At 37.8% G+C, this 25,458-nt stretch overlaps 1 long non-coding RNA gene across 1 annotated transcript; it reads right to left on the reverse strand.

Moving 5' to 3' along the window:
- Nucleotides 1–2,754: 2,754 nt before the first annotated feature.
- On the reverse strand, nt 2,755–8,041 carry LOC121258421. The gene is made up of 2 exons (XR_005939399.1): nt 7,990–8,041; nt 2,755–2,839 (listed from the first exon to the last, which is right to left on the reverse strand). It is a non-coding gene; the product is annotated as an uncharacterized LOC121258421 (long non-coding RNA).
- Between the last annotated feature and the right edge of the window lie 17,417 nt (nt 8,042–25,458).

The following is a 25,458-nucleotide window of genomic DNA, read 5'->3' on the forward strand; positions in this document are numbered from 1 at the left end:
CTACTGGAATATGTTAAATTCGTACATAATTTCTTATATAATTTAGAGGTAAAAGGTCAACCTGTATTTGTGATTATATATTTGTTATTTAATCATATTAATGTAACAAAAATGTATAACATTCTTGCTTTGACCAAACTTCAATGAAAATTATATGGGAGTGATAGTCAACAAGGGTATAGAGAACTTGACATTAAGTATCTCTCTAAACCTAATTAAGCAAAGGTGTGTACTCAATCTGAAACTAGAATCTACTTTAAAACTACTCAATCTGGTTGATTTTGTTATCTTTGCCTTGATAATATAAATGCAAGTTTACAGGTCTTATTTATCTGATGGATCTTTGCAATGTCTTAGTTGGGATGATCAAAAAAATTTCTTAACTGCTGGATTTTGTTTTTCATGGCTTTACTTACCAAATTTTCCCATCATGGTTTGACTAATACAAGAGATCCATGCTTGGTACAATTGCTAGATTTTTAAGGCCTGAACCTTCATAAGTGATAAGGAAAAGGCTCATGAGTGGCTCAATAGTATTAAATAACACAACAATGGTGTCAGGTGGAGTTTTTGAGTAATGCTTTTCTCTGGTTTAGTATTTAAATATCAATAGTATTAAAATGTTCATACTGTGTGCAGGGAGAAGTGAGATGTGAATTTTTTGTTTGGGCAGATATACTTCATTTGCTAGATGAGAACATTTGTATAAGAGAGAATAAAGTTTAGAAGATGTGAGATGACATATTGCTGCGCGAGTATGAAGTTTGGAAAATGGAAGATAAAGTATGAGAGAGAGAGAGAGACAACTCTTCAGAAGGAAAAATGAAAATTATTGTGTTTGTACTGGGTTGTCACAATTGTAATAGTTTTGGCTTGGTTCGGATAAATTGTATGTAAATTTACACATTGTATGGAGTAGATTGTTTTTAAATGGATCAATTGTAATTGTGCTACCCCTAAGTTTTGGTTATGATGCGCAAAAGGGGTATCTATAGGTTCATTAAATTAACCTGTGTAATGAAAAGTCGAGTTTAACAAACATCTTGTGCACATGGTTTGATCTCTTGAAATCTGAAACCATTCAAATTATAATTTATAATTGATCTACAAACTTGGTAGTGGAGTTGTGGATCTTAATCAACATGGTTGCTGTGGATCTTCTTGCAACTGATTTTATACATCAAGTTCTTAATAACACAGCAGACATCATATAAAATGAAGCATTAAAATTGACAACAATACAAGGTCTTGAGTTTTGAAAGGTGAGAACTTCCAAAAAAAGCTTAACAATGCCATTGGTTCAAACTTGAAGGGCATTGAATATAGATGCTTGCCATTGTATAGTAAAACATACCTTAGACAATAAAGCAAGGATGCAAAGCACATTGAGCCTTTTCATCCCCGTTGTAGATTAGTTAGTACCACAAAATTCTGATCACCAAAAAGTTCCCAAATTCCCTCATCATTTTCACGTGGAATTAACTTACAATATTCATCTACATAATAGAAAATCATGGCTTCTCTCTCTCAATATATACAGAGATCAGTGCATGCTTAGCAACCACATAGGGTGCTAAAGTTACAGGAACTAAATATTTTACTTATATATAAAAAAAAAGTTACATGAACTAAATATATAGCAAATGAAAATCAACATCTTGTCTTCACTCCCAATCTTGTCAATTTTAGTCAATCCGAAGTTTGTAACACAAAGCCATTCAAAATACTGGGTGGGATGTTTACCAAAGTTCAAGACCAAATCTGAAAAATGGCAAAAATAGACAGATAAGATATTGAAAGCAAAGAAAGCAAATAAAGAGGATTACTCTTTCAAGGAAAAACTATGAATCAATAAATTCACATACATTTTCTATGAAGTGAAATATAACACTGTCTTAACACTCTCACTGCAGTTGCTCAATAATGGGTTAGATATGAAATTTCACAAACGCCTTCTTTGAAGATGAAGCTATTCAAAACTAGGCAAATATGACACCAATGAAAGGGAAAGCAACCGTCTATTTGAAGATTAAGCGAAAGAGTACATTACGAGAAGCTTCAATAAAGTAGTCAAATACCACTTTACATTTCCTGGGTCCTAGTGGAAGAACTATAATGACTATACGGTACCTATTGATCATAGAATTAGGATAAACGAAAGCAAATATAGCTTTTGATCCATATGTGACCCTGCAGTGGGGAGTCTGGTTATTCATACAGTGTTGGAAAGCCCTGCAGTTCTAATTTTCAATTTTTGAGTCATTCCTAGTCATGCATTAATCACGTATTCATAATTTGTTTATATGTCTTGCTATTGGTCATGGATTTTATTGAATATGCTTAAGAAGTTGCCATTGAAAACAGTTCACATTCCAGCTCGATTTGAAGGCTTCTAAAAGGTGCAGATTGTTTCTTCGATTGTCAATGGCTGTCTTGGATTTGGGTACTCGTGCTTGAGAATTTGAGTTTTACAGGAGAAGTTGAGGAAAATTAAGACTGCTTATTCAAACCACACAAATCTAATCCTAGTTTTGAAAGGACAGAAATGGTCCCCGCACTTCCTATTCACTGCCCACTTAGTACCGCGTGACCCTACCAATTGCAGAACATTGATGAGTGGTCGATGAATCTGAATGCGATCTATATGTCTTGTGTGTGTATGTGTGAATTAAGCACTTGAATAATCTACAAGTTTTCTTGCTGTCCATGCAATTCAAAGAAAAAGAAACTGCATTAACTATTTTTGCTTCATAGTTCAATTACAAATATTGATCAGTTGCAATAGGATCAATAAAAAGGGTAGATATCCATCACTGGCAATGATTATTGTATATGGTATCTTGAGAGTACTTGTTAAGAGGTGGCTTGAATTCAGATTGAACAGTGCATGTGACGTAGGTTCGCTTGAGCGGAGGTTCACTCGGCTCGAGCGAAGTCAGATAGAGAGCTTCGCTCGACATTCGCTCGACACTCAGCTCGAGCGAATTCAAACAGAGAGCTTCGCTCAAGCATCGCTCGAATGTTGGCTTGAGCGAAGTGTGCAAAACCTACGCTTGCTCGACACTCGCTCGACGTTCGCTCGAGCCAATGTTCACAGAAGTGAATTCTCACTTTTCCTATAAATACCAAACGGCGCCTCCACTTTCATTAGACTTCAGAAATCATTTTTTATCTAGTTTTTAGTGTTTTCTTGAGAGAGAAGTTTAGAGTGAGTTTGAGAGATAACTTCCTTGTGAAGTTTTGTTGTATTCATCTGTACTCCATATTTGTTAATAGTGAAATCTCTGATACCGACCCCACCAGTGGACGTAGACTCACTTTGAGTCGAACCACTTAAATCTTGGTGTTCTTTCTGTGTGATTGTCATCAATTTCTTTTGTTTATTTCTGCTACTATACTTCGAGTTAGTCTTAGATCTACAGTTATTCCCAACAAATTGGTATTAGAGCTTGGCTCAGGGTGATCTGGATGGATGGCTATGGCTAAGTTCGAAGAGGAGAAATTTGACGGTCAGAACAGTTTCAGTTTATGGCGCATCAAGATGAAGGCTTTACTGCGACAACAAGGCTTGTCAAAAGTATTAGAAGTGTCGGCATCTGACGATTCTCCGGCTCCTTCGAAAGAAGAAGAAAAGGTACACAGTACTATTCTTTTGTCACTATCTGATGGAGTTTTAAGAGAGGTTGCTGACGAGGAGATTGCAACTGGTCTCTGGTCGGCACTAGAGAATCTATACATGAAGAGATCTCTCACCAACCGTTTGTATTTGAAACAACGGTTATACACTTCAAAATGAAGGAAGGTACTCTTATTTCTGAACACCTAGATGAATTTAATAAAATCATTATGGATCTGAGGAACATAGATATTAAGCTTGAAGAAGAAGATCAAGCGTTAATTATTTTATGTTCATTACCCACATCTTTTGAGAACTTTGTGAATTCCATGTTGTATGGTAGAAATTCAATTTCCTTGGTAGATGTAAAGTCTGCTTTGATTCTAAGGAGTTGAAGAATAAATTGAGTGTGAAGAACACTAATGAACAAGCTAGTGGCTTGTTTGTTAAGGGGTCCTCAAGCAGGGGTAGATCGAATGACAGGGGTTCAGAGAAGAATAAGAGGAAATCCAGGGGCAGTTCACAAACAACGTTTAGTAAGAAAAACGTCAAATATCATTACTGCCATAAGTTTGGTCACTACAAGAATGAGTGTCCAAAATTGAAAAACAGAGAGGACGACACTAGTTCATCTAATGCCGTTAGTGTTGCTGATGATAGGTCTAACGACCTAGATCTTGTTCTAGCAATTAGCGACTCAAGTAGTCACTTTAGTGACAAGTGGGTCATGGACTCAGCTTGCACTTTCCATATGTGTCCCAAGAGGGACTGGTTCACTAACTATGAATCGGTCAACAGAGGCTCCGTTTTGTTAGGGAATGATATGGCTTGTAGAGTTGCTGGAATTGGTTCAGTCAGAATTAAGATGTTTGATGGAATTGTCCGGACATTGTCTAATGTTCGACACATTCCAGAGTTGAAAAAGAATCTTATTTCTTTGGGTACTCTTGATTCTCTGGACTACAAGTACACTGGTGAAGGTGGAACTATCAGAGTCAGTAAGGGCTCTATGGTTGTGATGAAAGGAGATAAGACAAATGGTCTTTATTTCCTTCAGGGCTCTATAGTGACAGGTGCAGTTGCAGTGTCTGTTTCAGATGATCCAGATTCAGATATCACCCGTTTGTGGCATATGCGTTTGGGTCATATGAGTGAGAAGGGGATGTCAATTTTGAGTAAGCAGGGTTTGCTATGTAATTAGAATATAGGGAAATTGGATTTCTGTGAACACTGTGTGTTTGGAAAAAATGCAGGGTTCAGTTCTCTACAGGGGTTCACAGAACCAAAAGTTCTGTGGACTATATTCATTCTGATCTTTGGGGCCCATCTTCCGTCCCGTCAAAAGGTGGAGCTCAGTATTTGCTTACGTTCATTGATGATTTCTCACGGAAGGTTTGAGTTTACTTTCTGAAGCAGAAAAGTGATGCATTTGTTAACTTCAAACAGTGAAAAGTTTTGATTGAAAATTAGACAGGCAAGAAAATCAAGCGACTTCGCACTGACAATGGTATGGAGTTTGCGGAGGTGAGTTTGGTGAATTTTGCAGAAATGAGGGTATTGCCAGACATCGTACAGTTAGACATACTCCACAGCAAAATGGGGTAGCTGAACGGATGAACAGGACTCTCTTGGAGAGAGCCCGCAGCATGCTTTCTAATGCAGGCTTGGCTAAGGATTTCTGGGCTGAAGCAATCAACACAGCCTGCTTCTTGGTCAATCGTTCTCCAGCCACAACGATTGGTTTGAAGACTTCGAATGAGGTATGGTCTGATACTCTTGCTGATTATTCAAATTTGAAAGCTTTTGGTTGTCCTGCATATTTCCATGTTAATGATGGAAAACTTGAGCCAAGGGCTAAGAAGGACATATTCATCGGGTATGCCAGTGGGGTGAAGGGATTCAGGTTGTGGTGTACTGATCCTAAATCACCCAAGTTTGTGATCAGTAGGGATGTCACTTTTGATAAAAAATCCATGCTTAGTCCGAGAAAGGAGATTATTGAGTCTACAAGACAAGAACAGGATGTTAGCAAGCAGGTGGAGTTTCAGGTGGAAGCACCACAAGGGTGCCCAGTGGCGCCCAAGATCATGCTATTGTAGATGAGCATGATTCTGATTCGAGTAGAGGCGCACAAGGTGAGCAAGACTACAATATAGCGACTGGTAGACAGAGGAGGCATATTAGACCACCTCAGAGATATGCTGATGCAGATATGGTGATGTATGCTCTTACTACAGCAGATAATATTGTTGGTCAGGAGCCTTCTAGTTATTCAGAAGCTGTCAAGAGCACAGAATCTGCACAGTGGTGCGCAGCTATGACTGAAGAGATTGAGTCTCTTCACAAAAACCAAACATGGATTTGGTTTTGTTGCCAAAGAAGGTGAAGACTGTTGGCTGCAAATGGATCTTCAAAAGAAAAGAGGGAATCCAGGGTGATACAGATGCAAGATACAAGGCACGCTTAGTTGCTAAGGGCTTCAGTCAGAGAGAAGGCATCGACTTCAATGAAGTATTCTCTCCAGTGGTGAAACACAGTTCGATCAGATTGCTACTTGCTATAGTAGCATTGTATGACTTAGAGCTGCATCAACTTGATGTTAAAACAGTATTCCTACATGGTGAGCTTGAAGAGACCATTTATATGCATCAGCCAGAGGGATTCATTGTTGAAAACAAGGAAGATCATGTGTGCAGATTGAAGAAATCTTTATATAGTTTGAAGCAGTCACCAAGATAATGGTATAAGCGGTTTGATTCCTTTATGATTGATCATGGTTATTTGAGAAGTAACTATGATAGTTGTGTTTATCATAAGGAATTATTTGATAAGTCTTTCATTTATTTGCTATTATATGTTGATGATATGCTTATTGCTGCTAGAAGCATATCTGACATAGGTTTGTTAAAGACCCAACTTAGAAATGAGTTTGAAATGAAAGACTTAGGTGCTACGAAGAAGATTTTGGGAATGGAAATCTTCAGAGATAGGAAAGCTGGAAAGTTGTACTTGTCCAGGGAAAGTACATTGAGAAAGTACTTCAGAGATTTGGGATGTTTGATTCCAAACCAGTAAGTATACCACTTGCTATGCATTTAAGCTTTCAGCTAGCCTATCTCCTCAGACAGATGAAGAGGAACTGTTCATGGCTAGTGTTCCTTATTCAAGTGCAGTTGGCAGCATCATGTATGCAATGGTTTGCACTCGCCCAGACATTTCACAGGCCGTGAGCGTAGTTAGCAGGTATATGGCTAATCCGGGTAAGACTCATTGGCAGGCTGTGAAATGGATACTCAGGTATCTGAGGGGAACCCTGAACTTTGGGTTAATATTTGATAGAGATGTCGATCTCAGTTCCAAAGTTACTGGTTTTGTTGATTCTGATTATGCTGGAGACTTAGATAAGAGAAGATCATTGACAGGTTATGTTTTCACTCTGTGTGGGTCAGCTATTAGTTGGAAAGCAACACTGCAATCCACTGTTGCTTTATCAACTATCGAGGCAGAGTACATGGCAGCAGTAGAGGCTGTTAAGGAGGCCATTTGGTTGAAAGGCTTGGTCAATGATTTTGGTTTCAGCAAGATGGGATCTCAGTATTCTGTGACAGTCAGAGTGCAATACATTTGACCAAAAATCAAATGTATCATGAGAGAACGAAACAGAGAGACACATTGGTGTTCGCAGATTTTGAGTTATTCCCGTAAGGGATTTGATGGTGGGGATTGGTTTTGTGGTCGGAGGTTTTTTGTGTTGAAATTGGCAGAGTTCAAGCCAAGGTGGAGATTTGTTAAGAGGTGGCTTGAATTCAGATTGAACAGTGCATGTGTCGTAGGTTCGCTCGAGCGGAGGTTCACTCGGCTCGAGCGAAGTCAGACAGAGAGCTTCGTTCGACATTCGCTCGACACTCAGCTTGAGCGAATTCAGACAGAGAGTTTCGCTCAAGCATCGCTCGAATGTTGGCTTGAGCGAAGTGTGCAAAACCTACGCTCGCTCGACACTCGCTCGACGTTCGCTCGAGCCAATGTTCACAAAAGTGAATTCTCACTTTTCCTATAAATACCAAACGGCGCCTCCACTTTCATTAGACTTCAGAAATCATTTTTTATCTAGTTTTTAGTGTTTTCTTGAGAGAGAAGTTTAGAGTGAGTTTGAGAGATAACTTCCTTGTGAAGTTTTGTTGTATTCATCTGTACTCCATATTTGTTGATAGTGAAATCTCTGATACCGACCCCACCAGTGGACGTAGACTCACTTTGAGTCGAACTACTTAAATCTTGATGTTCTTTCTGTGTGATTGTCATCAATTTCTTTTGTTTATTTCCGCTACTATATTTCGAGTTAGTCTTAGATCTACAGTTATTCCCAACAGTACTAGCCAGCATTTATTATTGATAAAACTGTTAATTCAGGTTGGATTTTTTTTTTTACTCGGTCCAGAATCTAAATAATCGGATTTTGATTATCGGTTATGGCTCGAAACAAATCCGAACCGATATTTGCATAATAAAATTCGGGTACATCCAGTTCAGATACCAGATTTTAAACTCAGAACTCAAGTTTAAACTCAATACTTGGGCTTTTTTCTTTTAATCGGGATTCAACTTTACAGATTTCCATAACAAACCAATTTTCACTACTTCACTCTCTTAACTGCTACAGTCATATTAATTCCCAAATGTCACTACTTTCAAAAATTCAAAATAAATACACATGAAGAGATTCTATTGTTTCACACGCAAATTTCAATGCTTATCTATAACTGTACCCTTTTGTTTGGCACCCACTTTTTGGATTCCTCACATTTTGTCTTTATCTATATCTTTTTGTCTTTGTTAAATTGTTCCCCTTTTTTTTTTTTTCCCTTCTTAACGTAGTCTTCGTTGTTGCCTTTTTGTTCTTTCGAAGATGAGAATGACAATCATAATAGCAGTCCTAACGAAAGAAGAGTGAGATTATTAATTAAAATTTGATGAAATGAGATGACTTCATCTCACTTTTATATCCAATTAAACCGCTAAGATTATGAGAATTCCTATTCACTGCCATTGTAGTACCAGTACGTGAGCATACAATTGCAGAAAATTGATGAATGGTCGATGAATCTGAATGCGATCTATATGTCATGTGTGTGCATGTGTGAATTAAGCACATGAATAATCTACAAGTTTTCTGGCTGACCATGCATGAACTTAATTCAAAGAAAAAGGCATTGCATTAATTAGTTTTGTTTCATATTTCAAACACAGATATCAGTTGCTATAGGATCAATAAAAAAGGTAGATATCCATCACTGGCAACTTTTATTGTACATGGACCCTTGAGAGTACTACTAGCTAGCATTTATTATTGATGCCAAATTATAACCATCAGTTTGTACCTTGGTCAAGTATGCATTTATCATCAGTATCCTTAACCTTAAGCAACCTGCAAGCAAGTTCTCACCATAATTAATTTGTAATATTCTAGGTTTGATCTCAGAGTTGTTCTTGGATTTAAAATATAAATTAAATAATTAAATTTTACCAACTTTATTTTTGTAATATATTTTTGTGAACCTAGCTAGCACTTCTCATCTTTCACAAAAGATCTCATTCAAGTAAAGTCACAAACTGATATATATAGTTCAATACATCATATTGTAAAGTCTTTTTTTATTATAAAACAGATTTAATATATCACCACATCAGTTTCTAAACTTTATTTTTGTGATATCTTTTTCTAAACCTAACATTTCTTTTTCAGGATAAAATAGATCTAAATTAGTAGACCATTTTTTCTTACAAGTAGTACCGTTACGTGCATGTAAATATGTGAGACCAGCTAGATATATAAATGCTAAAGTCACTTTTCAAAATTTCCAAAATTCCTCATAACTTTATTCACAAACATTACTCAAACATAAAACACTTTTCATTTTTAATTTAAAATTTTTGACCATTTTCATCTAATAATTATTCAAAGACAAAAATTAATACAAATTTTACAAATGTTAAAAAAATGTTAAAAAGGTTTATTTTAAACAATTTTTTAATTTTATCTATTCACTTTGACAAGCTTCAATATAATACTTATATTAAAAAAATATTTTTATTCAACTTTTTCTCCCTACTTTTCCAAAATTGAATAAAACATTTCATTCAAATTATTTTATTACTATTTACAAAATTTGAGATACTTTGATAATATCTTAAGCACCCAAACTTATCCTAAGCCAAAATCAAGCCCCATCCCAGTTTCCTACTGCAAGGTCTTATTATTCCTCTAAGTGGTCACAAAAGTAACTGTGTGTCCTCTTTATTCGCTCTTTCATTTAGAAGTGTTTGTGTGCAAATGGCAGGTGACATTTGCTTTAAGATTAGGGTTGTAATCTAAAAGAGCCGAGCTGGTTTTTGGATTGTTGAGCTTAGCTCGACTCAAAAAATCTCGAGATCAGCCTCAAAACTCGAGCTTGAGCTTAAGGCTGATCTCGAGATTTTTTTTCCAATTTTTGTTCGAGCTTGGCTCGATAAGCTAAGTTTTTAACTTGAGCTCGATTAAAAAACGAGCTCGAGTTGAGTCTAGTTTAGCTGAGCCGAACCGAGTAGAGCGAGAGTTTATTTTTTAATTTTGAATAAAATTCAATAATTAAGAAAATAGATAAATAATAAATAAAAATTTTAAAACTAACAAGTATACCCATCATTGAATTAGAAAATTGTAAAAAGTGATAAATAATTAGTATTTAAGTAGTTCATATTTATTCATAATAACCATATATTATAGGCCCACATAAATTATCAATACATATAGATAATATGATAATATATATCAACATTTCATATATGGTTTCTTACATACTAGTATATGAAATTATTAAATCTTACTAACTAACTATTGTATAAATTATAAAATAGCTATAAAGTACATTCAATATATACGCATAATTAATTAGGTTATATATTATATGTTTAATTATAAAAGGTGTTATGCTTATATTATTAATCAATATATATGTATGTATGTATATATACACATTTATCAATGTATGAATGAGATTTCATCGAGTAGAGCTAACGAATCGACTCTAGTATAAACGAGAAGGCATTAAATGAGCTTTAGTCGAGTTGAGTCGAGTTTAGCCATACATGTGTCGTTTACTAATCAAGCGGGGATTTATTGTCACGGGCGAGTTTTTTTTTTTTTTTTTTTTTTTTTTCACGAGTTAAGTTCAATTTGAATTTCACCAAGCGAGTATCGAGCAGGCTAGTGAACGGGCTGGTTCATTTAGAGCTGTTGAACCTAAGGTTTCAAGATTCATATAATTAAGATTTTGATGATAACAAATGAATTCAAGCATAAAGGAATCTCAAGCTTAAATTGTCTATACAATGGAGTCTAGCACATCAACAAATCAAGCATGAGCAAGAAAGGGAACAAGCTTACAATAAAGTTCTTAAAGTAATTTTGTACGTCTCTTGATAAAATTAGAAATTGGATTAAGGCTCAAAATTAATATTTTCTCATAAAGCATCAAATTGCATTTTCTACATGTACATTACATATTTGAAAATTAATGTTTGAATTTTGAATTTTTGAAGGATGATTGATTTTCATTTTTCACATGTGCATGACATGATTAAAAGTTTAGATTTTAAAAATTTGAAAGATGATTGTTTGTCATCTTTCACATGTGCATGTTTTGTTTGAAAATTTCAAAAGTGATTGATGTTCTCTTTGATATATGCAAAAGGTAGATGATTTTGTTTGAAAATTTTGAAAAGTAAATAGTGCTCTTTTTGTCATATGGGAAAAGTAAAAGATTAAGTTTGAAAAATTTGAAAAGTGATTGATGCTCTTTTTGACATATGCAAAAGGTAGATGATTTTGTTTGAAAATTTTGAAAATTAAATCATGCTCATTTTGTCATATGGGAAAAGTAAAAGATTATGTTTGAAAATTTTGAAAAGTGAATGATGTTGTCTTTGACAATTGCGCAAATGAGAAAGTTTTATTTGAAAATTTTGAAAAGTGAGTGGTGCTAATTTTTTATATGTGAATCTTTTTAAATTTGAAAATGAAGTCTCATATGCCTATAAATAGCTTAATTCAGTCCTTCAAATTTACAACATAAGAATACAACAAGAAGAGCATACACACATCATTTACAACATCCATTCAAAACTTTTAATATCTCTTTTCTAAGCATTGAGCCTTAACCCTTGTTCATTTTGAGAGATATATGGTTTACGTTGTATTGTTCTTATTCCACTAATTGAAGAGTGTTTTTTTGATAACTTACCCAATATTAGCTCTTGTATATGTAAAAGGATGTATATGACCCTTGTGTGTGTAGAAGGGGTTCCACACAGGGAATAGTTGAATACCAAGTGTAAGGTGATTGCAAGTATAGATAGTGTTCTACACGGATTCTTTGTAGTGGTACTACTCAAAAGTGTAATAGGTTTCTATCTCCACCAGAAGGAGGTTAAATAGTGAATTTGAAAATTCTCAAGGGGTTGCTCGAGGCGAGGACGTAGGCAGTAAGGCTGAATCTCGTTAAAATATTGAGTTTGCTTCCTCTTACCCTTACCCTTTATAATTATTGTTAATTCGTATTTTGTTCATATTTTATATTGTATATTTGGTTTATAATTGCGGATTTTTTTCCAACCCAATTCACCCCCTGTTGTGTTAATCATCTGGACAACAACAACCCTATTTAAGACCCTCAGTTCTTATTCAACTAGACTTGATAGGCAATAAAATTGAAAATGAATCAGTAGTTGCACAATAATGTTGGTTGTGGACAACATTTATCATTAGACAAGTCAATGTCATTCGATTTTATATGCGAGTAGAAAACTCAGATACGTTCGTAATGTCTCTGAGATTGCAATATATGCAATAAATGAGTCAGAAATAAACCTAAAAGCTGAATATTAAAAATAGAATGTTATATTGAATACAGGCTCTCTTTTAGAGTTAAGCAAGCATATAACAAAAATCGTATTCAACAACCAGCAAAGACAAATGATAGGGAGGAAAAAAAATGGATAATTATAAAATTCTCACTATTCCCCAGAACTTATTTGTTTAGGGTTGAAACTGCCTTGTGAAGGGATTCTGTGTTCCGCCTGACAGCTTGCCATACGGTCCACAAAATAACTTGAAGATTGACTCGTAGATGGGATTGAAGGCTGCCGCAGATCTTGGATACCCTAGAGGTGGATTGTTAATTGCAGTATAGGGCAAAGGACTAACACTGCAGATCTTGGATACCCTAGAGGTGGATTATTAATTGCAGTACATGGGAAAGGACTAACACTGCTAACTCTTAATTAGATCCAATTTGGTTCACATCAGAATGGAGTGCAGAGTGAACACCTATTCTGACTCCTACCTTAAGAACGAGAGTTGTGTTTGTAATGGGCTTCTTCATTTTTTCAACTTTCAATTGAGGTTTGGTATGGTTGGTATGGTAGGAATGCAAGTGGAATTGGATTAACTTCTGCCAGGCCTTCAAGCTGGCAAACTAAACCTAGAACTCCCACAAGTCAAGGCACTTATACTTTGTAACAATCAGAGAAGACACTTGTTTGGTGATGCCATTCTCTACGTACATTGGAAGACATTCTCTCTTGAAAGATCAAAAATTTTCCAAACAATGATCCATGAAAACATTCATGTACCAATTAACTAGTTAAACTTTTCAACATAAGCTACATAATAAAGACCAAAAAACAAGTGAGGAGTCGTCTCACTTACCATCAATATAATTCCATTTATGTATGATTTGATTTCGATCGTCTACAAGTACAATTGTCCTTAACCCGCACTACAAGATTGATAGAATGGTACATGGGTTGGGAGGTAATAATGGGAAATTATGGGTGGATCAACTTGTGTTGAATGTTAAGGACATTCTTAGTAGGTTGTATGATAAGTTTACCTCATTCAATGGGGTTAGTACCGAGGTTCCATCATCTACCACTACTCCACCTCCTACCGACGCTAGGAAGACAAGAAAGCATAAGTGGGGTATGGGGTTTGGTGATACACAAGAGCAGAAGAAGAATTTAGATGGTCAAGCAGAGTTGGAAAGACGTTTGTCATTGGAGTTACTCTCCTATATGGAATAGCTTGATATTTTGGTTTGGTTGAAGATAAATGTAGTCAAATATCCTATCACTGAGGAGACAGATCGTAGTGTTTGGTCATCTCTATTTCTACAACAGCCTCAGAGTCTCGTTTTAGCACCAGGGGTGCATGTTGGATACCTTTAGGAGTTCATTGTCTCCTACCATTGTAGAGACTTTGATTTGAACTCAGAACTGGATTGAAATGAAGCCGATTCAAGTTCGAGAGGTGGCGGATTATGTGGATTACTACAAGGAGGAGGGACGAGTAAGATGGAAGCGATAATTACTCTTAATTAATTCTTTGTTACAAGTTATTTTATGTTTCATATTTGAAATTAATTTTGATTTCAATTGATATGGGTTCAAATTCGGGAAAACAAAACTCAATCGCAATCTACTTCGGGCGTGCATTGATACACATATAGTTTGTTAATTCATTCCTTATAGTTGAGAAAGGGGTTAGGGTTTGAGTACAAGTCGATACAGTTGAGAAAGAGGTTAGGGTTTGAGTACAAGTCGATATATGCATGTAGGAATGATTTTGTATTGTTTTGGAAGGAAAATGACGAAAAACAAACTTGTCCTGTATGTGGAGAGTCGAGTTGAAAGGGTAAGAAAAATATGTTGGTAAAAATTTTGCGTTATTTTTCGCTCAAACCAAGATTGCAAAGGCTATATATGTGTAGCAAAACAACTCAAGATATGAGGTGGCACGAGGAGAAATGAGTTAAAGATAACAAATACATGAGGCAACCAGCTGGCTTAGATGTGTGGCAATATTTTTATGCGTGGCAATGAAGCTCGTAACATGCATCTAAGACTAACAATAGATGGATTCAAATCGTTTGGTAATATAAGTACAAGTTATAGCACGTGGCCTATAGTGTTGATTCCATATAACTTCCACCATGGAAGTGCATGCCGCATGCATGTTTTACAATGACAGTGGATGAGAGGATGGACTTTTGCAAATGGTTGCAAGGTGTAAAGTTGTCAAATGGTTATACTTCAAATCTCGATAGATGCATGAGCCCTGATGAATGGAAAATAAGTGGAATGAAAAGTCATGATTGTCACGTATTTTTGCAGAAATTGTTACCGGTAGGAATTCGTTGGAAACTGACTTCTAATGTACATATCCTCATAACTGAAATATGCATGTGTTTCAGGGATTTGTGTTCTCGGATAGTAAATCGAGATGTGTTGCTGAAGATGGAAGACGACATTGCAATAATACTATGTAAATTCAAGCAGATCTTTCCACTATTAATTTTTAGCGTAATGGTCCATTTAGCAATGCACTTGACTCGAGAGGTACTGTTACATGGACCGATGCAGTTTCGTTGGATGTATCCAGTTAAGAGATTTTTAGGTAGACTAAAGTGCACTGTTGGGAATAAAGCCCGAGCTAAGGGTTCAAAAGTAGAGGTTTATATACACAATGAATGGTTGACATTTTGCTCTCTCTATATCTCTGTGTGGTTGAGACATGCTTTAATCGTGAAGAGCGGAATGTTGATTTTGCTGCCCCTTGCATTCATGAGCTATCTGTGTTTTCCCAAAATGTATGGCCTTTGGGTGCACAAATGGGGTACGACTTAATTGGTGGAGAGTTAGGAAAAACTCGATGGTGCGTGTTGAATAATTGTCGTGAAATTGATGACTATCTCAGGTATGTCGACCCATAGTTAGAATAATTCTAATTAATATGTATTCTATTAAAGTACTACTATATCAAATGTGTTCAAATATTCTATTCTTTTTACTTCTATACAATGAGCACATGGACAAACTTAAGACATAAGGTGTAGATAATATAGAGGCGAGACACGAAGAAGAAATTCCAGGATGGTTTGAACAAACTGTATGGATTTAAATGTCTTATATATTAGAATATTTGTAAACCATTTTAATTTATAGTAACTTTGTATAATTTCACTTGATAGATTTTGGAACAATATGCTCATGATCTAGAATTAGATTCTTTTGAATTGCATGCCTTGGCGTGTGGTACTTCAAACAGAGCACGTCGATACATTGCATGCACGATTTGAGGTTATAGGTTCCATACTATGGACCATGAACGTAATCGAAAGATGCAAAACTGTGGTGTTTTGGTCCAGGAAAGTAATGGAATAAAGGATATTGACTACTATGGTGTCATACGTGACATTATCGGACTAAAATACTTGGGCGAGAATGTGTCATATGTATTTAAATGTGATTGGTGGGATCTAGGCAGTGGCCAGGTATCAATACATAAGGAGAGTCACTTTATGAGTGTCAATACTGCATGTAAATGGTACAAAGATGATCTGTTAGTATAGGCTTGTCAAGCGACCAAAGTCTGTTACTTGATTGATCCAACGAAAAGGGCCGATGAAGCTAGTAGAGAGATAACTTGGTAAGCCGTACAAAAGTTTGTTCCTCAGAATATTTATGATGCAGGATTGGTAGTGGATCACAATTATAGTGGAGATGAAGATAACACTCCAATTATATAGGCGTACCAGGAAGATGGCGAGCTCGCACCAATGTCACTTAGCATTGCTCCATATCCTTGTTGTAATCATCACCATCAGCCTCTGTCTATGCATTTGCATTGATGTCTTCTTCTTCATACGAAGGCTTGAATATTAGATATAGTTCAACGTGTAGAATCCAATCTGCATAACTTTAACCTTGGTCAATAACATTGACAAAGAGATGCTCACCCACCAAATCTATCTTATAAGAATGCAAACTCTTTCATTTTTGACACAGGCAAAAATTTAGTATCAATTGTACTGCGTGCGAACACAAAGAATTTCTTAACACCTTTAGCATATATGTTTTAATTTGTACCCAATCGATCTCTAACTCACATCCAACTCTTTTTCATGTCGAAAACCCTATTACAAGTAGTCGAATGCGTGTTAACAAGCAAGCATGTACTCATCCATTATGTAATTTCTATGTTTCACTGGGTAGTTGGTCTTATCCAATTCGAGATTGTAATATCTTACTTACTATTCTCTTAACTATTATTTGTCAAGTTGAACGAAATTTGGTAACATCTCCCCATAGTTCTCTAAATATGCTCATTTGGTTGGGTGAATCGACAAATATCATATCTACACCATCAACTCAACTGCATATCAGAAGAACAACACGAGATGATTATGCCAAAATCACAATGTTGAACGGGAACAAACACAGTTGATAAGTTTGAGACAATGATCTTAGAATTCCAAACTGACCACTTTGGACAATTCAAGAATTCTCAACCAACGTGGATTAACGTGGATTGATAACTCCTGAACAGGTCTAAGGTTTTCCACTCTCACCATATTTTACATTTGAACTATATATTGTCTGTTCAAACGAGTTCTAAATGTACATTGGTACATTACTTTTTTTTTTTTTTTTTTTTTGATAAACATGACAATTCATTCATAATCTGAAAAACAATTACATAACTGCATGATCAAACCACATAGCATGACTAGCAAACTCAGGGACATTACCCACCACATTTGAATATCCAACACATTCCATGCATATCTAGCCAAGTATGAGCCATTCCATTACCCTCTCAATTTACATGTTCCATTCTCACTTCTTGGAAAAGGCTCAATAGACCCTTCACTTCCATAATCAAATTGCCATCAGCTAAAGAAGACTCCTGTGCATCTTGCAGTTCTTGAACCACCAGCCAACATTAGATTCTACTATGAGTTTAGGAATAGCCAATGGAAGACACAGTTGTAGTCCCTTAAAAATGGCAAATAACTCAATGATAGTCGGGTCATTCATTGCATTTCCAAAGACAGTAGCTGCCATCACCACATTTCAATCCAAATAGTTGACATGGCTAACACTAGTGATATGCTGTCTGTGAATGAAAATGAGGGGGATATTTGTCCTACTATGGATCTTTTTCTGGGTGATGTTTTCAAGTCTCCATGTAGTTGGGATCGCGATCATGCGGCGATGGTTTATAAAGTGCTTGATATGGAATGCTGTCTGAAACCAGTCTCACGAGATGAGCCATTGGATCCTGTCTCTTATGGTACCGGTGGGGAAAGGGAGGAGAATGTCTTCGGGTTGGCCAAACAAAAGGGTTATGAGTCTGATAAGGTGCAAGCCTCGGGCTTAAACATCGAAAGGAAAAATTTTGTTGTTCAACAATCTTAGCACCTGTCAACCCGGTCAACTAAACTTAATCTATAACAGAGTCCATCATTGCATGGAACATAAAGGGGTTGGGTAGTTCTCGTTGTGTTTTGCGTAGTATGATTCGGAAAAATAATGGTGCCATTGTGGCTCTCATGGAGCCTTTTGCAAGAGAGGAAAAGCTTCAGCGGTTAGCTAGTTCTTTCAGCTTTGATGGTTTTCATTGTAATGAGGAAGTAGGGGGAAAATTTGAATCTTGTGGCGAGCTCCGTATGAGTTTAAGGTAGTTAGTGCTTTCAAATCATGTGGTAACGGGATGGTTCCTGCTAGAGGGTATACGTACTCTCGCATCCTTCATCTATGCGAAGTGCAATCTGCTGGATCGAAGAAGTCTATGGGAGAGTCTGATGGCTTGTCAATCCAAAGGGCATCCGTGGATTGTTATGGGCAAGTTCAACATTATTCGGGAGGATTGGGAACGTGTGGGTGGATGCCCCTGAAATGTCCAAGCTATGGATTACTTTAATGAGTGTATTGATGCCTGCGGTCTAGTTGAACTCAATTACCATGGTAATCCTCTGTCTTGGTGCAATGGGCAGGAGGGGACTGCTAGAAAGTGGGCGAGACTTGATTGAGTTCTGATGAATTTGGTTTTTTCAGAACAGTTTAATATGGCAAAATTTGAGTATCTTAAATGGAAATCTTCGGATCATAGTCCAATGGTGGTGAGATTATCACGTATTAATTTGAGGTATGGCCTATATCCTTTTCGATTCAAACAAATGTGGTGCTCACATGAATCATTTTATAGTTTGGTAAAGGAGATATTGGGGTGGCCTACATCGGGATCGGGTTTGATTAAACTGGCGGCATACTGAAGAGTCTTAAGTTGGAGTTGCGTAGTTGGAATAAAAATGTATTTGGACGAATCGATACCAACTTACGGGAGCTTGAAGCGAGGCTTGATGTACTGGAAGCCCAACTTCAATCTACATATTCGGAAGACACGGAAGCATATTACCTAGTTACTAAATTGGAGATTGATTTTTGGGAAAAAAAGGAGGAGACACGAATCGCTCAGTTAGCTAAGAAGAAGTGGCTGAAGGAGGGAGATCAAAATTCCAAGTTCTTTCATGCAGTTGTTTCTCAGCGGAGGCGTGGAGCGGTCATTTCTCATATGCGGATGGAGGATGGTATGATACTAGATTCCCCGGAGCAGGTGCACTTGGGGGCTATGAATCACTTCACTAAATTCCTTATCGAGATGCGCAGTATAGAGCTTGTGGATTTGTCTCAAGTTCTAGGTATGGAGATATCAGCAGTTGATAATTCAGAATTATGTTGTTTGCCATCAGAAGAAGAAGTGAAGAACACGATTTTTTCGATTCCACAGCACAAAAGTCCAGGTCCGGATGGGTATGGATCCTCTTTTTATATTTCTTGCTGGCATATTGTGAAGGACGAAGTAGTGGAGGTGGCAAGGGATTTTTTTGCAGGCTCTATGTTACCAAGGTTCTATACTTCATCATATATTGTGTTAATTCCAAAAGTGTCGGATCCTAAGAGTTTTGAAAAATTTAGGCCAATTAGCCTATGTTAAGTGGCGTATAAGGTTTTTTCGAAGATCCTTGTTAATCGTTTGAAGAGCCTCTTGCCTAGATTGATCTCGGTGGAATAGGGAGCTTTCATTCCGGGACGTAGTATTTTTTAGAACATCTACCTGGCTCAAGAGATGGTTCATGCTTTGTATGAAGAAACGGTGGGGGGAAATGTTATGGTAAAGCTTGATATGGTAAAGGCATACGACAAGGTGAATTGGGATCTTTTACTTAAGGTCCTTGGTAGTTTTGGTTTCTCATAACAATTTTGTAACATGATTAAGGAATGTGTTGTGTCCCCTTGGTATTCGGTGATGATGAATGGGTTGTATAAGGGTTTTTTCTAGCCTAAGAGAGGACTCCGGCAAGGGGACCCGCTCTTGCCATATTTATTTATTTTAATGCAAGAAGTTCGTTCGCGGCTCCTTCAGAAAGAGTTTGAAGAGGGTCGTATTGGGAGGTTTTATCATCCTATAGGGGCCCCTTTGCTGTTGCATTTGTTATATGCAAATGATATTTTAATTTTCCTTAATGGTGAAAAGAGGTCGTTGCGAAGGCTGGGGAGCATTTTATCCCATTATGAAAACTAGTCTGGGCAGCAGGTTAGTAGGGAGAAGTCGTCTATCTCTATCTTGCCCAGGATTAGTGCAACATGGCAGCATGGGCAGGTGAGGTTAACAAGGTTTGCGCAAGGTCAATTTCTAGTTAAGTATCTGGGGGTCCCGTTGGTATGTGGTCATTTGAAGGCAGTTCATCTGGACCAATTGATAGTGAAATTTTGGGTTAAGGTTGCAGGGTGGAAAGCGAGGTTCTTGTCCCAAGGGGGGCGGTTGATTTTGCTCAAGCATGTGTTGTCCAGTATGGCTTCACATTTATTGGCTGTCATGAATATCCCGAATATTGTTCTCAAAAAAATTAATTCTATCCTATCCGCTTTCTTTTGGGGAGAGAGAAATGGGAAAGTAAAAGTGAAGTGGTGTGCTTGGTCTCGGATAAGTAAGCCAATAGAAGAGGGTGGTTTGGGTTTGAGGGATTTTTCGGAAATATAGAAAGCAATGCACATGAAATTGGCATGGCATATTTTATCGATGGACTAGTTGTGGGCTCGGTTTATGGTGTCGAAGTACGGTAGAGGCCAACATACCTCTCTATTTGTAGCTAGACCGAATAGTTCGAGACTTTGGAAATCAATTGTGTTAGTACTACGAGATGTTTGTGAGGCCACCAAATTCAAATTAAGGAGGGTAGAGCGTCTTTTTGGTTTGATAGTTGGTTTTCGCATGGACCTTTATGTAATATGATGGATGTGGTTTGCAGTCCTTCGTTGCAAATGAAGGAGGTCTAGGTCGATGAGACTTGGAATTTTGACATGCTCAAGTAATTAGTTGGTATGGACACTGCGAACGACATGATATGAGAGATTGGGGCAGGTAGACCTGGGAGTGATGTATTAATATGGAAGCCATGATGGATAGTTTACTACAACCAGTGCCTAGAATTTAGTTAGAGTGAAGGAAAGCAACCATGCTTGGATGGACTGGACATGGAGCAATTACTTGTCGAAGAAAATTTCAATATGCATGTGGCGGGCTCGATTTAATTGTTTAGCTACAGATACAAGAGTGCAATCACGTGGAGTGGCTATGGCATCCATGTGTGAGTGTTGTAGATTGACATAGACGGAATTGCTGGATCACGTTCTTGCTACTGGACAGGTTGCAGAACATGTATGGCGCAAAGCTTCCTTGGCTTTAGCCATTTCTTGTTTGCACTCTAGAACTTGGTGGCACCAAGTTGTGGCCTAGATGGTGTGTGAGAAAAAGAAACCAAAAGGGGTATTTTAATTGGTTTATTGCCGAGCATCCTGACTTGGTGTTTATGGAGAAGACGATGCCAATCTCCGATGGAGGCAGTTCAGTGGAATGCAATGGATATTTGGAGATCAATTCGGTCTTGGTTTGGGAAATTGGTTAATCACGTGGATGATAAGAAGTTGTCTTAGATAGATAAGTAGATTTTGCATGTACTGGACATTAGAATTAACGTTTGTGCAAAGTTCAAACCGCAACAAGTAGCATGGATGAAGCCTCCTAGTGGTTGGTGGAAATTAAATGTGGACGGCAGTTGTCGTGGGAATCTAGGGAATTGTGGTGGGGGTGGAGTATTGCGAGATCATTGGGGACGGATTATGGCGGGTTTTTCTACGCCGTATGGTTTCAGCACCAACAATGAGGCTGAATTGAGAGCTTTACTTCAAGGAGTATGATTATGTAAAGAAATGGTCTGTCAACATGTTATCTTGGAATGTGATGCCAAGGTAGTGGTGGATTGGATGAAGAATAGGCGTTGTAACTTATGGTACCTTTGGGATTATTGGGATTCATTACTTTAGGAGCTGGAGGGAGTTAGTTTCCAAGTGGTGCACCAATTTCGAGAGGGTAACCAAGCTGCAGATTATTTGGCAAGGAAAGGCGAAGAAGGGTTGAACTTGAGTTTTGTCTCAGAAAATTGTCTACCGAGGTTGTTGAGGGTATTTTGAGATTAGATGCGCTGGGTCTTCCGTCTATTCGGAGTTAGCCTTTTTAGTGGAGTTTTATTTTTTCTGTATAGGGTGGTTTTGGTTTTTGGCTTTGCGCCGGGTTGGTTTTTATTGCCTATTTGTATATCCCTTGGCTGTTTTTTGTTAATACAGTTTTCCTCCGCCATAACCGAATGTTTTAATAAATTGGGAGGGGGTCACTCGTGGTCATGTGATCTCATCTCTTAAATTAAAAAAAAAACCATATTAGGCAGCCCAAGGTATTTATCATAGTGTTGGAAAGTCCTAACATCCCATAAATTTAGCAACTCCCTCTGTTTCCAGCATCCACATTTTTTGAAAAGAACACAACAGTTTTTTCCCAATTAACTTTTTGTCCAGATGCCTCTTCATACTTCTCAAGCACTCCCTGGATATGTCTTGTAGATTGAACATCAGCTTTACAAAAGATAAGACTATCATCCGCAAACAACAAGTGACTTACCACTGGAGCCCCTCAGCATACCTTAACTCCCCTCACTACCTGTCTATTCTCTACATCCTTTAACAAAGTAGTGAGACCTTTAGTGCAAAAAAGGAAAAGGTAAGGGGAAATAGGGTCCCCTTGCCTAATTCCCCTAGAAGGTATAATAGGCCCATGAGGTTCACCAGTTTAAGGGACATATAACCCTTTTTCCCTACCTTTTACGCCTTAGATAATTGACCAGCTTATATGCAACTAGCACATTATCCGAAATCAGCCTAACCCCAACAAAAGCACACTGAGATTCTGAAATAACAGCAGATAGGTGAATTTTGAGCCTATTAACAATGACCTTAGAGACCAACTTATATACCACATTACAAAGACTGATTGGACGAAAATCAGAAACTAATTCACAATTTTTCTTCTTTGGAATGAGGCTTATAAACATATGATTAAGGTCTCTTGGAAAGTGACCAGAATTCAAAGTGTGCAAGACAGCAAAAGTCACAAAACTGCCTATAATGTACCAATATTTTTGGAAAAAAATGGGGGAAATACCATCAGGGCCTGGCGCCTTAGTAGGATGCATTTGCCGAAGAGCCACCTTTACTTCATCTGCAGTATAAGGCTTGGAAAAATCTGAATTGATCTTTATTGACACCTTTGGGACACACATACCATAACTTCCTCTTGATGCCTCTGTAAAGTAGAAGAAAATAGCTCTGAAAAAAATTCAACAGTTAACCTGTCCCGTAAAGCTCCTTCCCTTACAACATCCCCTTCATCCTTCAAACCTTTAATTAAATTTCTTTTTCTTCGACCATGAGCTTGAGGATGAAAAAATCGAGTATTTTGATCTCCTTCTTGAAGCCACTTGATTCGAGATCATTGCCTCCACATCACTTCCTCTCTCTCAAGCCATAACTGCACCTCTTGTCTAGCTTTAGTCACCCCCAAGCCATCATGTTGCAAGGAGTCTCTATCTTGAGCTTGTTGTAAATTCCTTCTAGCCACATCCAGCTTTCTGAACACATTCCCAAATGAGTTTTTGTTCCACTCAGACAAATCATACCCACACCTTTTCAACAATCCCATATCACCCTCCATGCTACCCCTACCCTTACCATGACTCCACACACGATCAATAATCTGAGAACAATGCTCTTCACCTACCCACATTGCCTCAAACCAAAACTGTTTTGGCTTCCTTCCCCTAGCTACCTCCTCTTCAGTATCAAACCACATAGGTAAGTGGTCTGAATGAGCAGTAGCACCATGTTTGACCACAAACTGAGGAAACAAAGTATACAATTGATTATTCCCTAAGTATCTATCCAACCTCTCAGAAATAGATCTAGTACCCTCTCTACCATTCCACCATGTAAATTTTGGACCTTTGAATCCCAAATCTCGCAAAGAACAATCTAGAAAGACATTCTTAAAGGCATCCATTTGAGATTCAGAGCGAAGTCTTCCCCCTTTTTTTTCATTGGAATGCAATATTTCATTAAAATCACCCCTTACAAGCCAAGGACAATCAACACCAGAATTAATCCGTCTAATTAAATTCCAAGTCACATTTCTATTAGCCACTTCCGGGTTTCCGTAAACACCTGTGAACTTCCATTCTAACCTATTCCCTTCCTTAATGAAAGCATCAATATGATTCTTAGAAAAGGACTGAATGCTAACACACGCATCCCCTTTCCACAATAAAGCCAATCCCCCACTTCTTCCAACACAATCAACCGTAAAACAGTGAGTAAATTGCAATTTATACTTACAAATTTCCATTGCACGCGCCTTTAGCTTGGTCTCCTGAAGAAAGAGCAAACTAGGATGTGATCAAGTCACGTAAAGCTTGAATTCCCTGTGGGTTTCCAAGCCCACGGGAATTCCAACATAGCGTTTTCATGGCTGACAACAGGGCTAGACTTTAGCCTCTGCCAATACCTCAATCTGGACCTCGTGGAGTTGTTCACCTCCATCTTGCGAGAGAATTGCATGCTTCTGCCTTTTCCCCCTAGAAAACCAGCTTCCGATGAGGAAAGGAGGGCCTTCCTCTTCACTGCACAAATATCACCCGAGACAGAGCTACCCTTCTCTAAAAGACAAACGACCTTAGTCTTCCTTTTCCACTTAGGGGTATCCTTGGTCAACTGTTTTAATTGGTCAAGCTCCCCCATTAAGCCATATGTTTCTAAGCCCGAAACTTTCATAACAAGGCCCACATCCTCCCTATTTCTAGCACGGTCCACACGATTGTCCTCCAAAACCCAGCTCACGAGTCGCCACTCACCCCATCCAACGGATCCACCACATTCTCAGGGATAGCCCTTCGATGCCGTCTTTCCTCATCACCATTAATATCCAGCCCTTTTTCTGGGATTTCCGCAACACAATCCCGAATATTCCTCTCATCCAAATCACTCACCTTGATGGATTTTTTGAAATTAACTGAAGCATCAACGACTAAAGGTTCCGTAACCGCTATTTTCGTAACTGCCTCATCAACATTACCTGATCTACGGAGCTCAGATGCCAACAAATCCTCCGCCATAGATGTTGATTGATGCCCAAAACCCTCCGTGGTTTTTCCCTCACGACCAATGCCATGCAACCATTGGCCGCAAGGAAGAGGACCCTTTTGCTGGTCTTAGCTTCCCCTTTGATCACAGTCTTGATGAGAGTGGCCAATTCTCCCATAAACATAACAAAAATCAGGCAAAAAAATCTCACCCAGTAAGGCACACTAGCTCCAATGCACAATTTCTTGCCCCTTAACAAAGGCTTCGTAATGTCCAACCGTACCCGAATCTGTAGATATTCTCCCCATGCAACCTCCCCCTCAACCAGATCAACTTCATCTACAATACCGAAAGCGCTTCCAACCAATTTACCCACATTCACATTACGGGCCATCAAAGGTGATTTGAACTCGTACCCAAAACGAAGCCTCAGTGAG

The sequence above is a fragment of the Juglans microcarpa x Juglans regia genome, chromosome 3S (genome assembly GCF_004785595.1).
Source record: "Juglans microcarpa x Juglans regia isolate MS1-56 chromosome 3S, Jm3101_v1.0, whole genome shotgun sequence".
Taxonomy (NCBI): domain Eukaryota; kingdom Viridiplantae; phylum Streptophyta; class Magnoliopsida; order Fagales; family Juglandaceae; genus Juglans; species Juglans microcarpa x Juglans regia.